The following is a 17,838-nucleotide window of genomic DNA, read 5'->3' on the forward strand; positions in this document are numbered from 1 at the left end:
GTTTCTTTTATGATGTGGGTGCTCTTGTATTTGGAGCATAGATGTTTGTGTTTGAGAGTTCATCTTAATAGATTTTTTTAATGAGTAAAAAGTGTCCTTTCTTGTATTTTTTATGACTTTTGGTTAAAAATCTCTTTTATTTGATATTAGGATGGCTACTCCAGCTTGTTTCTTTGGACCATTTGATTGAAATTTTTTTTCCAAACTTTTACTCTGATATACTGCCTGTCTTTGTTGCTGAGATGAGTTTCCTGTATGCAGCAAAATGCTGGATCCTGTTTATGTATTCAGTCTGATAGTCTATGTCTTTTTATTGGAGAATTCAATCCATTGTTGTTAAGGGATATCAAGGAATAGTGATTGCACATCTGTTAGAGGGCTAGTATTCAATATATACAAGGAACTCAAGAAGCTATACCCTAGAGCATTGAAGAATCCTATTAAAAATGGGGTACAGAGCTACACAATGACTTCTCAATGGAGGAATATCGAATGACCAAGAAGCACCTACAGAAATGCTCAACATCTGTAGTCATCAGGGAAATGCAAATCAAAATGACCCTGAAGTTCCACCTCACACTAATCAGAATGACTAAGATTTTAAAAAAGCAGGTGACAGTAGATGCTGGCAAGGATGTGGAGAAAGAGGACCCTCCTTCATTGTTGGTGGGACTTCAAGTAGGTCAAATCTTATGGTTCCTGAGAAATTTGGAAATAGTTCTACCTCACGACCCAGCTATGCCATTCCTGGGCATATACCCAAAAGATGCTCCAACATATAACAAGGACACATGTTCCACTATGTTCATAGCAACCTTATTTATAATAGCCAGAAGCTGGAAACAACCCAGATGTCCCTCAACAGAAAAATGGATACAGAAAACGTGGTACATTTAAGCAATGGAAAACTATTCAGCTATTAAGAACAATGACTTCCTGAAATTTGCAGGCAAATGGATGGAACTAGAGACTATCACCCTGAGTGAGGTAAGGTAACCCAGTCATAAAAAAAAAAAACACATCGTATGTCTTCACTGAAAAGTGGATATTGACTCAAAAGCTCACAGTGCCCATCATAAAACCCACAGGCTATATGGAGCTTTGGAGAAAGGAAGACAAGGGTTGGATGCTTCAGTGTTGCTTTCAGGGAGAAACAGTATGTTTGATGTAGGTCGGGGATGTGGGAGAAGGACGTGGGTCAGTATCAGGTACTGGAACGGATGGGAGAGAGGTACAAAGGGTCTGAAAATCAAAGAAAAATATGTAGCAATAGGGGATGAGGAACTGGGGAAGTCACTGGAAGGTTCCAGATGCCAGAGAAGTGAGAGGTTCCCAGGACTCAACAGAATGGCTTTAACTGAAATGCACAGCAAAGGGAAGACAGAACCCATAGAGACCACCTCCGGCCAAGAGTAGGGGCCACCCACCCATCTCAAAGTGTTTGACCCAGAAATGCTCTGTCCAAAGGAAAGACAGAGACAAAAAAAAATGGAGCAGAAAGTAAAGGAAGGGCCATCTGGGGACCGCTCCACCCAGGGATCTATTCTGTCTGTGGACATCAAATCCTGGCACTGTTGTTGTTGCCAAGAGGCACTTGCTGAGAGGAACCTGGTGTGGCTGTTCCTTGCGAGGCTCTGCCAGCAACTGACCAATGCAGATGTGAATGCTTGGAGCCAACCAGCAGGCTGAGCTCAAGGACCCCGGCAGGAGAGCTGGCAGGACTGCAGGAGCGGAGGGAGATTGCAACCCCATAAGAACAATTTCGGCTGGGCCAGACCACCCAGTGCTCCCACGGAGTAGACCACCAACTAAGGAGTACACATGGAGGGACCTATGGCTCCAGATACATAGGTAGCAGAGGATGGCCTTGTCTGACATCAATGGGAGGAGAGGCCCTTGGTCCTGTGGAGGTTTGATATCCCAGCATAGTGAGATGCTGGAGCAAGGAAGCAGGAGAGGGTGGTTGAGTGTGTGAGCACCCTCATATAGGCAAAGGGGAGGGGGAGGGGATGGATGTGGGATGGGGTGTTGTGGAGGGATAACCTCTCTTTTTACCTGGGTACTTACCATTCCAGTTGTTCACTGAATTCGGCAGGGCTAGTGCCTGTAGTGCACATCTGGTAGCTGTTCCTGTGTGCACGTGTGTGCGGGCACAGTTTAATAATGCCTTTCTCCCTGATTGTTCTCCACATTATTCTGAGACCCAGTCCACTTGATCCTGGAGCTCTCCCATTGGGCTGGAATGGCGGGACAGCCTGCTTCAGGGAACTGTCTCTCTCTGCCTGCTCCCACTCCCACCAGGACACGCTCAACTTTAATGTGGGTGCTGGGCATCTGGACTCAAGTCATGCTTCTGTGGCAAGCCCTTTGCCAACTGAACTACTTCTCCTTGACATCACATTTAAAGCTACAGTACCCACAACTACCCTCTTCCCAGATCAGGAATTAAGGCTTACCTAATCAAAAAGCTGTTTTCCACTCAGAGGGCACTAAAAAATTGTAATTAATTCATAATAAGGCAATGTGCATAGATCTCTAAAACCCTAAAGTTAATAGGAATTGAGGGAAAAAAATCAAATTCCTTATCAGCCTAACCTATCTCAGTATTTTTGCAAATTGTGTAAGTTTGCGGGATTGTGTGTGCCCACCAACAATCCTGACCTAGATGACAGTCACAATCTGAAGAAAACTCTGTATTAAAGCATGCATTACATGATACTACCAATTTATTTTTTTAATTTAGATTCAAAACCTTTAATATGCCTCACAGGAAAGTACCTAGTTCTGGAAATAGTACAAAAACCTAATGAAACAAAAATGTGTGGAAAAGTAAAACAGCTGCCAACACAAGAAACGTTCAATCTTATGGAATATTTTGAGCAGCACTACTTGCTCCCGGGGGTCAGATGGATACTTAACATGTAAGCATGGCAGTACCAAGCTCTTAAAAACAGGAATAGGGAGAGGATAGAGACTCGGATTTGAGAGACTGCTAATACAGGGGAAGGAAGTCTCCTCCAGATACACATGATGGAGTCAGACTCATGGAGACGTAAAGACTAGCATGAGATGCATGGCAGAGGGCAAACCAGCATCTAGAGGCCAGGACAGGGCTACAAGCCTGGCATTTGACAAGAAAAGGGCAGAAGAAAAGAAAAATCACAAAGCAGGCCCATGGCTGAAGTGATCGTGAGAATAAATTATAAACAGCTACACAAAGGCAGGAGAAGCCAAAATCAAGTGTGGGCTGCCATCTCAACCCTTACTGAGTGTGATCAAATAACTCCACTCAATTCTAAGTGACAACAGAACCTTTAACACACGTGACAAAATGCTAAGCAAGAGACATTCATGACTCCAGCAAATCTTGCATTGCAAACATACAGAGGAAAGCATTTTCCTGTGCTGAAGGAAGTATGAGAAGACATCTTGTGGGCCACTGCTCCAGATTTCCTCCTGTTTTAATATTTGCATTATAGAGTGGGCATCACTTTTTACCTCAGATCACCAGAGATCCAACCATTCTCAGAGTTTTGTGTAAGAAAAGGTTCCCCAGATAGGAACATGTTCTCTGCAGCAGGACCCAAGCTTAGGGAGTCTCAAGATTTCAGCTCCTCCTCACCATCACCTTACACATTTAAAATGACCTTGCCACCAGCCAAGCATGATAGCACATGCTTTTAATCCAGCACTTGAAAGGTCAACACAGGCAGGTCTTGTGAGTTTGAGGCCAGCCTGGTCTACATAGCAGGTTCTGGGCTAGGCAGAATTACACGGTGAGATCCTTTCTTAAAAATAAACAAACAAATACAGAGTATCTAACAAAAATTCAAAAAATAAACAAACAAAAATTAATAAGTTAGATAAAATATAGTAATAAGGTCTTAATGACCACCTTATCGGGAACTTTAATTCATCAGCTTGGCCTCCTCTCCCGTAACTTCTAATACTTTTTATGGGTAAAACATGAGGACCTAAGAAACCGTGGGCAAGTCAGAAGCACTGAGCTCTGCTCTGTCTGTCGTCTACTACTCAAACCCGACTAAACCTTGAGGCTTTGAATGTTTCATTAACTTGAAATTTGTAACAGTTCAAAGACTCTAGTCTCTTATTAGAAGCACTCAGATTTATTAGGGCAGCTTTCACACATGTATACACCTAGTTATTTGTGACACACACTCTATTTCCTGTAAGTGTGAGCTATATCACAGTTTGAGAGTGAATCTTTGGATCATCTCTAGCTCCAGCTACCGTATATCTCAGTCTTGGCATTACAGCAAATTATCTTGCCAAAAATAATGATGCAAAATTGGCAGAGACGCTGATTTGTCTGTCAAAAACTCTTTAAAAATAATATGTTTTCAAATTTCCTAGTCAGCACTTAAACCGTGTCTATTCCCAAAGCAGAATAGGTGCCTGAAGATGAGCTGGTGACCTTCAAGGCCTCTGGAGGCTCCCTGCAGCCTCACCTGCTCAGCATAATAAGACCACGCCCCAAGAGAAAAACAACAAACCAAAACACCAGAAAAGTCTTTTTAATAAGGGCGATAATTTAATAATACCAAATGGCAAACGTATTGTACCTTCACACTAGTGAGTGTAATTAATCAACAGTTTCACAGTCACTGGGTGGTGGTGACATATGCCTTCAATCCAGCACTTGTGAGGCAGAGGCAGGTAGATCTCTATGAATTTGAGGCCAGCCTGCTCTACTGGGTGATTTCTAGAATAGCCAAGGTTACACAGTAAAACCTGTCTCGGAGGGGCGGGAGAAGAATTTCACAGACTCAAGATGAAACTTTACACATATAGTATATTCTCTTATTTGAGATATTGTAATTTTTTACTGCATTTTAAAGATTTGTTACGTGGGGGCATCACATGCTGTAACGGGGGCATCACATGCTGTAATGGGGCATCACATGCTGTAATGGGAGCATCACACACTGTGATGCACGTGTGGAAGTTAGATGAGTCCAGGTCATCAGCCCTCGTGCCTTTACTTGCTGAGCCATCTCTCAGGCCCTGTTTAGGATGTTTTGTTTCAAATGTTAATTTACATTCATGTTATGACTGTTTTCTCTGAGTGTATGTGTGCCATGTGAAAGCCTGGTGCCTTTGGGAGGTAAGAGGACAGCAAATCCCTTAGAACTAGAGTTAGGATGGCTGTGGGTGTGGGAATTAAACCTCCGCAGGAGGAGCAAGTGCTCTAAGCCACTGACCATCTCCAGCCTTAGGATGTTTTAATTTCAAAATAATTTCTACTACCAATGCATGAATTATGATAGTTACACAAATTATTGGCTCCCCCTTACAAATCAAAACAAGATATCACATATTATAGATATCTATAACAATTTTCAGCAAATTAACTTTCACACCAATCATGCTTTTGGACTGCCTGAAATAACTCCATAGAGAATTTGGGCTTCAAAAGAAAAAGAGACATGATGGTATGTTCCTGTAATCCCATGCTTTATAACCTAAATTGGGAGGGCAGAGAGTTTGGGGGTAGCCTGATATAAATTAAGCAAACTCAAAACCAGGGTAGGTTACATATCACAGCCCCATCTCAAAGATATAAAGGGACATGTTATTTCTCTTCAGATAAAAAACAATCATGTTTGTTTTTATTAAACTACCTCATATGGCTCTTCCTTAGCCTTCTTAACAAAAGTGACTCTTCTTATCATAAATGGTGGGGCCACCTCACATTTCACAGGTAACAAAGGTACCATACATCACAAAACGCTTTCTTCATATAAGAATAACAGTGGCAATAGTCCAAGTTGGGGCAGTGTTAAGTAGTGATCAGAGTCGGTCTATGCTAAAAACAAGTCTTTTTTGCTTTTCTATAAAAGTCCAGTTATATGAAAAGCTGGGCTCCTCTGTCCAAGTTTGTTGTTGTTGGGTTTGGTAGGATCTTGTAGTCACAGCTTGCTAACCTTAGGGGTTGTCACATAGATTGCTCTACTGGCGCTGGATCTTCAAGTTCTTTGTTTCTCACCACATGATTAAAAAGGAAGAGGAGAGAGAGAAAAAAGGAAGGAAAGGGAGAGATGGAGAGAAAGAGGGAACCAGAAATCTCTGTTTTTATTGTTTTTGAAGCTAGGAAATCCAAGGTTAAAGGATCTACCTGTGTGGTTTTTTTTAATGATTTAATGTTTGTTTTTAATGACGTGTGTGCATGCGTGTGCGCATGCGCACATTCTCGTGAACAGGAATGTGGGTTCCTTGGAGGCCAGAAGAAGATGTCAGATCCCCTGGAACTGTAGTCACAGATAGTGGTAAACTGCCTACCGTGGGTGATAGAAAGCAAACTCGGACCCTGTGCAAACTCAGCAAGTGCTCTTAACTGCTGAGCTCTACCCAGCCAAGACCCCATAGCTCTAGGGGCTCATAATTATGATGTTTTGTAGAGGAAGATAGGACAACAGAGTACAAGCAAGAAAGAGCAAAAGAAAGTGGGCCAGACACGTGTTTATAGCTTACTCAGGCAATAGCCCACTCCTAGGATAGTGACAGCACTGTAAGCCCTCCAGCCCATGTCAGCAGCGGGTCCACTGGGACTGGGGTTAGACAGTTGTGAGGGCAGGTGCTGGGAACTGAACCCAGGACTTCTGGAAGGGCAGGCGGGGCTTTTGAAACAGCATTCATATCAGATTTAAGTCAAAGAAGACCCCATGTTGAGTCACGCACCAACGCCAGCCACGCACCAACACCGCTGCTCCTTCAGCCTGCCACTTGCAGGCTGATAACACATGCAATTGTGGAGTAACAATGTTTCCTGTTTGTCATGACTTTTCTTTACTTCGTCAAATTCCGAATATCAGCACTGAATTGCTGTATGGCATCCTGGTGGAACAGAAGGAGCTGTGGCTCATATGTAACAAGGTATGTGGCTTACACCTTGAAATGGAGATGGCCAAGGCCTACCGAGACCCTGCCATAGACAGGCATGTTACAGGCTGTGCTATGGTTGTCTTCGAAGTGCAACCCACTGAGACTAATACACGTAATGGCACTGTGGTGGGATGTAGCAATCTCCAAAAGACTTCATGTTAGAATAATCTAGAAAAGGGTTGGCAAAGGCCATTCACGTGTTTAAAGATTATTAAAAACAGATGCAGTCAAAAAGAAAAATAATTTTACTTTGATCTTAGAGTATGTGTCTCCCTCTCCTTACAGATACTCAGTTAACATGTCTAAAACCGTGAAATGTTTCCAATTGGAAAAAAAATTTGAAATAAGTCTCATTATGTAGTGCTATCACTTGCTATATAGGTCAGGCTGGTTTTGAACTCACAGAGATCCAACTGCCTGTGTCTCCCAACTGCTGGCATACATGTATGTGACATCAGGCCCAGTAGCAAAATAGTTTTTAACATGAATCACATCCTCTAAGTTAAAAAAATTAATTTGTACATATTTTTTTTAATTTTTAAATTTTTAAAACTATGGCAGAGGAATTTATAGTTAATTACCAGGTATTTAGTGGGCAGGAAAAAATAAACAGGAAGTAGAACAAAGAATCGTCTCTGTCATTTTTCAATTCACATGCACAGCCACATGAGGGGCAACCTTGCACATAACTACATACGCCTACATTGTAGTTCAAAGTCATGCCAATGGACACCATCACCCTGTAGCTGCAATGGGAGCTGAACTCCAGAAGAAGGCTGGACCATGGAGAGAGACCTGGTGCTTCCCTCGCCTTTACTACTCATCAGCCTGGGTGTGCTGTCACCTCTACCGAGCTTTTCTTACTGATCGTTTACATCTGGTTAGTTTACCGACTTCATATGTCCTGATGCAGCACTTCCATCTTGAAATCCTGAATACTGGTTCTGGTATCTGGCTCAGCAGGTAGATGCTTGCTATCCACCAGAACAGAAGTTGAGATTCATGGCATTCATGTAAACGCTGTGTGGACAGGCAGCACCTGTAAGCCTTGTACCTGGGAGAAGGAGACAAAGGATCCCCAGAGAAGCTGGCTACTGAGTCTAGCCAAATGTGCAAGCTCTGGTGCAAGTGAGTAATCCTGCCCAGAGTATACAATGGACAGCAGTGAAAGAAAGCAGGGCTCCATGGGCAGATGCACATATGTGCACGTGTGCACACACAGGTGTACTCACACATGTAAACATGCATACACAGACACATGAAGCACACACAGGTGTACTCACACATGTAAACATGCGTACACAGACGCATGAAGGCAACATGTACATGCAAAAATTATCTAATATTGTATTTACTAAGCCAGTTTTCTTTATCAATTGTGTTGTGTTCTCACCTATTTTTACCTTGATTGGCTTTGGAAGCATCTAGGATATTAGCAAGACAGCTCTAGGCTTTTCTATAAAGATGTTTCCAGATCTACCCTAACCTTGGACAGCACCATCCCATGAACTAAGGGATTAAACAGAATAAAAAAGAGAAAAAGAGTCTTCTAGCCTTGATGTACTCTGACCTCTAAACAGTAATAAATCTTCCTTTGAGCCAGGCATGGTGATCTCAGCACTAGAGAGGCAGGCAGATCTCTATGAGTTCAAAGCCAACCTGATCTTCTGGACAGCCAGAGCTACATAGTGAGTTTCTGTCTAAAGAAAGAAAGAAAGAAAGAAAGAAAGAAAGAAAGAAAGAAAGAAAGAAAGAAAGAAAGAAAGAAAGAAGGTAAAGTAAAACTAAAAATAAAGAAACAAAACTAAACACAAATCCTCCTTTGAGTTGTTTTGACAGGTGTTTCTGGTGACAGATGAAAAGTAACTCAGTTACTTACATAATAATGTGAGTACGTCATTTTTATATTAGCTATGTAAATAAGTTATATTTTCAGAAAATAAAGTAAATGCTATAAAGTATTTTTAATAAATTGTTAGGAATTTTATCACTTTTTTGTTTTGGTCTGGAAATTTTAGGTTTAATTAAAACCCAAGAGCATTATAGAAACAAATTAATCCATTGAGCCTTTACATAAATATGTTGAGTTTATTCATGATATAGTCTTCAAATTACCTCACATAAAAGTAACAGCTAACAAAATACATCTTAAAAATACATTGATGATTTGAAAACAGGCACAACATGAAAGTGAAGACTCCTAATTTTAAATAACTGCCTTACTATGAAATTCTCCTTTTAACATTTTTAGTTCAATTCTGGGCGAACCAAGCTGGCCTCTTTATAATTCGTTCAACAGTCCTCTTGCCTGATCCTTTTCTGGTGGCTTCTCTCCTGTGTACAATACCACAGTCTCAAAAGAAGGAGCTCTAAACGGGCTCCTTCTTGAGCCCATATCTGTTGTCTGATTTTTGCTGTCTCCTAGAGCACTTTCTCATAGCAATAGCCACAAAGGTCGTGTTTCTGCTTCAGGTGAACACATTCAGGGCAAATGTCTATATTGTTCTTAATTTTAATAAGCCTGTGAGGATTAATTCTCATACATCGGTTAACGTCGACGGTACGTCTGTTTTTTTGGGAGCTGCCATTCAAAAGATGCTATCTCAAAAGCTGGAATTCTCTTTCTTTTCACTGCTGTCATCTGCGGTGAGTTCTGTGAGGAGGGATGGACTCTGGACTGCTAATGCTGGTGCACGAACTCTCTTCTGACCCCACTGAGGACTGGAAAGCAGCCCCAGCTCTGCTGCAATTGCCGTTGTAGCAGCTCCCAGCACCTCTGGAGTGGTCCGGATGCACCTGCCGAAGGAGCGACAGCAGCAGCAGAGAAGGAGCCTGTTCCTCACAGAAGAGAGAGTTTGATAGAGAAGCCAGAAATACACACCAGAAGAGCAAATGGTGCATGTTAAACTGGTCATCTGCATGTAGGGAAAGGCGAATGGATGCATACTTGTCACCTTGTGCAAAACTAACTCTGATGCAAAGACAGATACACTCTGAACCTACAAGAAGAGAAACTGGGGGATAGCCTTGAACTCACAGGCATGAGAAAACTCTGAACAGGCTGCTGATGACACAGCCACAAAAGGGGGGGGGGACTTTGTGAAACTAAACATTTCCACAAAGAACACTGTTATTTGAACAAAGCAGCAGGCACAGAATGGGAAAAGATATTTACTAACTATACATTCAATAGAAGTCTAATATCATAGATAAATGGATAGAGAGAGAGAGAGAGAGAGAGAGAGAGAGAGAGAGAGAGAGATAATATTGGATGTCAAAAAAATAATTTTAAATGGGTTACATAACTAAACATAAAACACAAATTTTTAATTAAAAAAGATTAAACACAAATGGCTGAGAAATACTTTTTTTACAACAACAAAAAAAAACTTTACTGAAGATATCTCAGAATGTGGATTTAGTAGTTAATCCCAAAAACAAAACCTCACCATTGCCTAGACTACAGAACAAATGTTTTCTCAAGTAAACAAACATTTTTTTTTATTCTCAACATTTTATTATGAAACTTTGAAGTGTGCAGGAAAGATCAAAGAATATTATATTTATTTTCTTTTTGCATTTTTATTAATTTATTTATTTTATAAAATATTATTATAGCTCACAAAATTTGTTACATAATAATATATGATGAACACATAATTTTTTCTTTTTTTTTCTAAGAAGGACTGAGGCTTCCACATTCTGACTTTCTTTTTTTTTTTTTTTTTTTTTTTTTGAGCTCCATAAGGTTTGTGAGTTGTTTCTTGGGTATTCAGAGTTTTCTGGATATAGTATCCAATTATCGGTGAGTGCATATCATACGTGTTTTTTGGTGACTGGGTTATTTCACTCTGGATAATATTCTCTAGTTCCATCCATTTGCCTAGAAATTTTATAAAATCATGGTTTCTAATAGCTGAGTAGTACTCCATTGTGTAAATATACCACACTTTCTGTATCCATTCATCTGTTGAAGGGTATCTGGGTTCTTTCCAGCTTCTGGCTATTTTTTTTTTCTTTCAACTTTATTTAAACAAGAGAGTTTCTTCCACCCTGCAGGCCCGTGATTGCAGAACAGGCGCTCAGACCATCTGCCACCAGGAACAACAGAGATCCAGGGACACAGGCCTGGTGAGACTGTGCTGCAAGTAGCCAGGAAAAAGAGAGGTCTATGACGAGCACTCTGAAAGTGTGCTGCCCCCTGATTGGTTCAGGGGAGCAGGAACCCTGCCATAGGGTCTCAGTTTTCACCCAGTGGGCCCATGCATGCAGAACAGGCACTCGGGCCATCTGCCACCAAAAACAGTTGAGATCCAGGGACACAGGCCTGGTGAGACTGCGCTTTGAGTAGCTGGGATACAGAGAGGTCTGGGTCGAGCACCCGAAAAGCGCCTACACCCCCCCCAATTGGTTCAGGGGAGCACGAACTCTGCCATAGGGTCTCAGTTTCCAAGCAGAGCACCCAGGCCATCTGCCAGAAGGAAGAGCAGAGGTTCAGGGAAACAGGCCATGTTCACAGGAGAGATGGGAACCAATCATTGACAAGAAGACCACATATAATCACAAAAACAAGATGGCAAAAGGAAAGCAAAAGAACATACCCCAGAGAAACCAAGACAACCTGGCAACACCAGAACCCAGCTCTCCCATCACCGCAAACAGCAAAATGCCAAACACTCAGAGAAGAAATCATACCTCAAGATGATGATAGAGATCCTTAAACAAGAACAGGAGGAAAAGCATAAAGAAACAGAAGCTTTTTAAAAGAAAACAAGAAAAACACTCAAAGAAATCAATGAACTAGAGTAAAAAAGAACCAAAGAGATGAAGGAATGGAAGAAGGAATTTAAAATGGAAATGGAAACAACAAAGACAACACTAAAAGAGACAACCCTGGAGGTAGAAAACCGAAGAAATAAATCAGGAGTCACATATGCAAACATCTCCAACAGACTACAAGAGATAGAAGAGAGAATCTCGGGGGCCGAAGACAACATTGAAAACATAGACAAAACAGTCAGAGAAGATGTAAAAGCCAAGATGTTCCTAACCCAAAATGTCCAGGAGGTTCAGGACACAATGAGAAGACCAAACCTAAGGATAATAGAAATAGAGGAGGATGAAGAATATCAACTAAGAGGCACAGTAAATATCTTCAACAAAATCATAGAAGAAAACTTCCCTACCCTTAAGAATGAAATAACCATGAGTCTGAAACAAGCCTACCAAACTCCAAATAGATTGGACCAGAAAAGAAACTCCTCCTGACGCATAGTAGTCAAAACACCAAGTGCCCAAAGCAAAGAAAAAATATTAAAAGCAGTAAGGAAAAAATGCCAGGAAACATATAAAGGCAGACCAATCAGAATCACACGTGACTTCTCAACAGAGACTAGGACAGCTAGAAGATCCTGGACAGACATCATGCAGACCCCAAGAGAACAAGAGTGCCAGCCCAAGCTGCTATACACAGAAAAACTCTCAATCACTATAGATGGAGAGACTAAGATATTCCAAGACAAAACTAAATTTACACAATATCTGACCAGAAACCCAGCACTACAATGAATTATAGGAAAACCCAATACAAGGAGGGAAACTACATCCTAGTGAAACAAGAAAATACCTAAGCAATAAAACCAGGAGAAGAAAGAAACACAGGCAGAATTCTACCTGTAAAAGTAAAAATAGCAGAAAAGAGCAACCACTATTCCTTAATATCTGTTAACATAAATAGACTCAATTCCCCAATAAAAAGATACAGGCTATCAGATTGGATACATAAACAGAATCCAGCATTTTACTGCATACATGAAACTCATCTCAGAGACAAAGACAGACACTATCTCAGAGTAAAAGGCTAGAAAAAAAACTTCCAAGCAAACGGACCCAAGAAGCAAGCTGAAGTGGCCATTCCAATATTGAATAAAGTAGATTTTCAATCAAAAGTTATCAAAAAAGCTAAAGAAGGACACTTTTAACTCATTACAGGGAAAATTTGTCAGGAGGAACTCTCAATCCTAAAGCACCGATATTCATAAAAGAAACCCTATTAAAGCTCAAAAATACATTGCACCCCAAACAATAATAGTGGGAGACCTCAACACCCCACTCTCATCAATGGACAGACCATGGAAGCAGAAACTGAACAAGGACACAGTGAAACTAGCAGAGGTTATGAACCAATTGGTATTAATAGACATCTACAGAACATGTCATCCTAAAACAAAAGAATACAACTTCTCAGCACCTCATGGAACCTTCTCCAAAATTGACCATATAATCTGTCACAAAACAAGCCTCAATAGATATAAAAAGATTGAAATGCTCCCATGTATCCTATAAGAACACCATGGTCTAAGGCTGGTCTTTAATAACAACAAAGACAACAAAAAGTCCACATACACATGAAAACTAAACAATGCTCTATTAAACGATAGCAGGGTCAAAGTAGAAATAAAAAATAATTAAGGATTTTCTAGAATTCAATGAAAACGAAAACACAACATACCCAAACCTATGGGATGGAATAAAAGCAGTACTGAGAGGAAAACTCATAGTTCTCAGTGCTTCTAAAAAGAAACTGGAGAGAGCATACACTAGCAACTTGACAGCACAGTTGAAAGCTCTAGAACAAAAGGAAGCAGATTTACCCAAGAGGAGTAGATCGCAAAAAATAATCAAACTTAGGGCAGAAATAGACCAAATAGAAACAAAAAGAACCATCCAAAGAATCAACAAAAACAAGAACTGGTTCTTTGAGAAAATTAACAAGATTGATGAACCCTTAGCCTAACTAGAGGGCAAAGAGAGAGTATCCAAATTAACAAAATCACAAATAAAAAGGGAGACATAACAACTGAAACTGAGAAAATGCAAGAAATCATCAGATCCTACTACAAAAGCCTATACTCAAAAATCTGGAAAATCTGGAAGAAAAGGATGAATTCCTAGACAGATACGAGGTACTGAAGTTAAACCAGGACCAGTTAAACCATCTAAATAATCCCATAACACCTAAAGAAATAGAAGCAGTCATCAAAAGTCTCCCAACCAAAAAAAGCCCAGGTCCAGAAAAGTTCAGTTCAGAATTCTGTCAGACATTTACTGACAACCTAATACCAATACTCTCCAAACTATTCCACAAAATAGAATCAGATGGAATACTACCTAACTCATTTTTCGAGGCCACAAAGACCACACAAAGACCCTACAAGGAAAGAGAACTTCAGACCAATCTCACTTATGAACTTTGGTGCAACAAAATCCTTGCAAAACAAATTCAAGAACACATCAAAGTGATCATTCATCATGATCAAATAGGCTTTATCCCTGGGATGCAGGGATGATTTAGTATACAGAAATCCATCAACATAATCCACCATAAAAACAAACTGAAAGAAAAAACACATGGTCATCTCACTAGATGCTGAGAAAGCATTTGACAAAAGTCACCTCCCCTTTATGTTAAAAGTCTTGGAAAGATCAGAAATCCAAGGGCCATACCTAAACATAATAAAAGCAATATACAGCAAACCAATAACCAACATCAAACTTAATAATGAGAAACTTGAAGCAATCCCACTAAAATCAGGGACTTGACAAGGCTGCCCACTCTCCCCCTACCTATTCAACATAGTACTGGAAGTCCTGGCTGGAGCAATTAGACAGCAAAATGAAATCAAAGGGATACAAATTGGAAAGGAAGAAGTAAAAATATCACTGTTTGCAGATAATATGATACTATCTTAAGTGACCCCAAAAATTCCACAAGAGAACTTCCATAGCTGATAAACAAGTTCAGCAAATTGGCTGGATATAAAATTAACTCAAACAAACCAGTAGCCTTCCTCTACTCAAATAACAAATACGCGGAGAAAGAAATTAAGATTTGTACAAGGAGATAAGGATTTATTCTTCTGCATGCTTGAGCCAGACCATTTGTTGGATAGGCTGTCCTTTTTCCATTGAATGTTTTCAGTTAATTTGTCAAAAATCAAGTGACGATATATGTGCAAGAGTTCGTTTCTGGATTTCTATTCTATTCCATTGATCAACGTGGCTAACTATGTACCCGTACCATGCCGGGTTTTTTTTGTTGTTGTTTGTTTTTGGTTTCTGAGCTTATCTAGTTCTTCACCCTATTTATTTTATTTTTTATTGGACGACTTTATTTTAAAAAACAAAGATAAATGTACAAATTTTAAGCATTTTTGCATAAAACTATACAAATACATTTTTGGCAGTGCTTGGTTTTTTTTTAAAGGTTTGCTAGTGTGCATTAAGATCTTACTAGTTACAATGAGGACAAAGTACATGTAAAACAGGATGTAACCCGGAATTAGTTAGAGTTTTCTTGGTGTGTAAGGATTGAGCATAATGGTTTTATCTTTTCTTTCTTTTTTTTTTTCTTTTCTTGAACTTCTCACAGTCTGTGAGTTGTTCCTGGGGTGTTCAGAGCTTTCTGGGGTTGGTATCCAATTATCAGTGACTGCATATTGTATCTGTTCTTTTGTAACTGGATTATCTCACTCAGGATGATATTCTCTAGATGCATCCATTTTCTTAAGATTTCATTAAGCCATTTTTTCTGATAGCTGAGTAGTACTCCATTGTGTAAATGTACCACAATTTTTGTATCCATTTAGCTACTGAAGGACATCTGGGTTCTTTCCAGCTTCTGGCTATCATAAATAGAGCTGCAATGAACATTGTGGTGCATGTAACTTTGTTGTATGTTAGAGTATCTCTGGTGTAAATGCCCAAAAGTGGAATAACTGGGTCTTCAGGTAGTACTATGTCTATTTTTCTGAGGAACCACCAGACTGATTTCCAGAGTGGTTGTATCAATTTACAACCCCACCAACAGTGGAGAAGTGTTCCTCTTTCTCCACATCCTTGCCAGCATCTATTGTCATCTGAGTTTTGGATCTTGGCTAATCTGACTGGTGTGAGGTGGAATCTCAGGGTTGTTTTGATTCGCATTTCCCTGATGGCTAAGGATGTTAAGCACTTCCTTAGATGTTTCTCAGTCATTCGATATTCCTCAGTGGAGAACGTTTTGTTTAGCTCTGTAACCCATTTTTTAATAGGGTTGATTGATTCTCTGGTGTTGTGCTTTTTGAGTTCTTTGTATATCTTGGATATTAGGCCTCTATCTGATGTGGGGTTGGTAAAGATCTTTTCCCACTCTGTTGGCTGCCGTTTTGTTTTCTTGACAGTGTCTTTAGCCTTACAGAAACTTTGCAATCTCATTAAGTCCCATTTGTCAATCTTTGACCTTAGAGCACAAGCTATTGGTGTTCTGTTCAGGAAATTTTCTCCTGTGCCTATGAGTTCTAAGGTTTTCCCTACTTTCTCATCTAATAGTTTCAGTGTACCTGGTTTATCGTGGAGATCTTTTATCCACTTACACTTGAGCTTTGTAGAAGGAGATAAGAAAGGGTATATTTTCATTCTGCATGCTGAGTGCCAGTTGGACCAACACCATTTGTTGAATAGGCTGTCCTTTTTCCATTGAATGTTACAGCTCCTTTGTCAAAAACAAGATGACCATATATGTGAGGACTCATTTCTGGATCTTATATTCTACTCCATTGATCCACGTGCCTATTTCTGTACCAGTACCATGCAGTTTTCAGCACAATTGCCTTGTAATATAGCTTGAGGTCAGGGATAGTGATTCCCGCAGATGTTTTCTTGTTGTTGAGGATGGATTTCACTATTCTAGGTCTTTTGTTATTCCATATGAAATTGTACATTGATCTTTCCAACTCAATGAAGAACTGGGTTGGATTTTGATGGGGATTGCATTGAATCTGTAGATTGCTTTTGGTAGGATGGCCATTTTTAGAATGTTGATCCTTCCAATCCATGAGCATGGGAGATCTTTCCATTGTCTGAGATCTTCCTCAATTTCCTTCTTTAGAGGTTTGAAGTTCTTGTCATATAGGTCCTTCACTTGCTTACTTAGAGTCACACCAAGGTATTTCATACTGTTTGTGACTATTGCGAAGGGTATCTTTTCCCTAAATTCTTTCTCCACATGTTTGTCCTTTGAATATAGGAAGGCTATTGATTTGTTTGAGTTAATTTTATATCCAGCCACTTTTCTGAACTAGTTTATCAGCTGTAGGAGTTCTCTGGTGGAAGTTGTGAGATCGCTTAAGTACACTATCAAGTCATCTGCAAATAGTGATGTTTTTACTTCTTCCTTTCCAATTTGTATCCCTTTGATTTCCTTTTGAGGTCTAATTGCTCCAGCCAGGACTTCCAGTACTATGTTGAAAAGGTGGGGGGAGAGTGGGCAGCCTTGTCGAGTCCCTGATTTTAGTGGGATTGCTTCAAGTTTCCCACCATTAAGTTTGATGTTGGCTATTGGTTTGCTGTATATTGCTTTTATTATGTTTAGGTATGGGCCTTGGATTCCGGTTCTTTCCAAGACTTTTAACATGAAGGGGTGTTGAATTGTGCCAAATGCTTTCTCAGCATCTATTGAGACGACCATGTGGTTTTTTTCTTTGAGTTTGTTTATATGATGGATTACATTGATGGATTTTCTTATGTTAAAACATCCTGCATCCCAGGGATGAAGCCTACTTGATCATGGTGAATGATTTTTCTTTTTTTGATCAGTTCTTGGATTCGGTTTGCAAGGATTTTGTTGATTATTTTTCCATCAATGTTCCTAAGTGAGATTGGTCTGAGTTTCTCTTTCCTTGTAGGGTCTTTGTGTGGCTTCTAAACATGGGTTATCGTAGCCTCAAAAAATGAGTTAGGTAGTGTTCCATCTGATTCTATCTTGTGGAGTAGTTTGGGGAGTATTGGTATTATGTTGTCAATAAATGTCTGATAAAATTCTGCACTAAACCCATCTGGACCTGGGCTTTTTTTAGTTTGGGGGCTTTTGATGACTGCCTCTATTTCTTTAGGTGT

At 40.0% G+C, this 17,838-nt stretch overlaps 1 pseudogene across 1 annotated transcript; it reads right to left on the minus strand.

The window, feature by feature from the left end:
• Nucleotides 1–9,155: 9,155 nt before the first annotated feature.
• LOC308424835 (large ribosomal subunit protein bL32m-like) lies at nucleotides 9,156–9,804 on the minus strand (annotated as a pseudogene). The gene has a single exon. The product of its transcript is annotated as a large ribosomal subunit protein bL32m-like (transcript).
• Nucleotides 9,805–17,838: the final 8,034 nt, after the last annotated feature.

This window comes from Micromys minutus (assembly GCF_963924665.1).
Source record: "Micromys minutus genome assembly, chromosome: 1".
Classification (NCBI taxonomy): domain Eukaryota; kingdom Metazoa; phylum Chordata; class Mammalia; order Rodentia; family Muridae; genus Micromys; species Micromys minutus.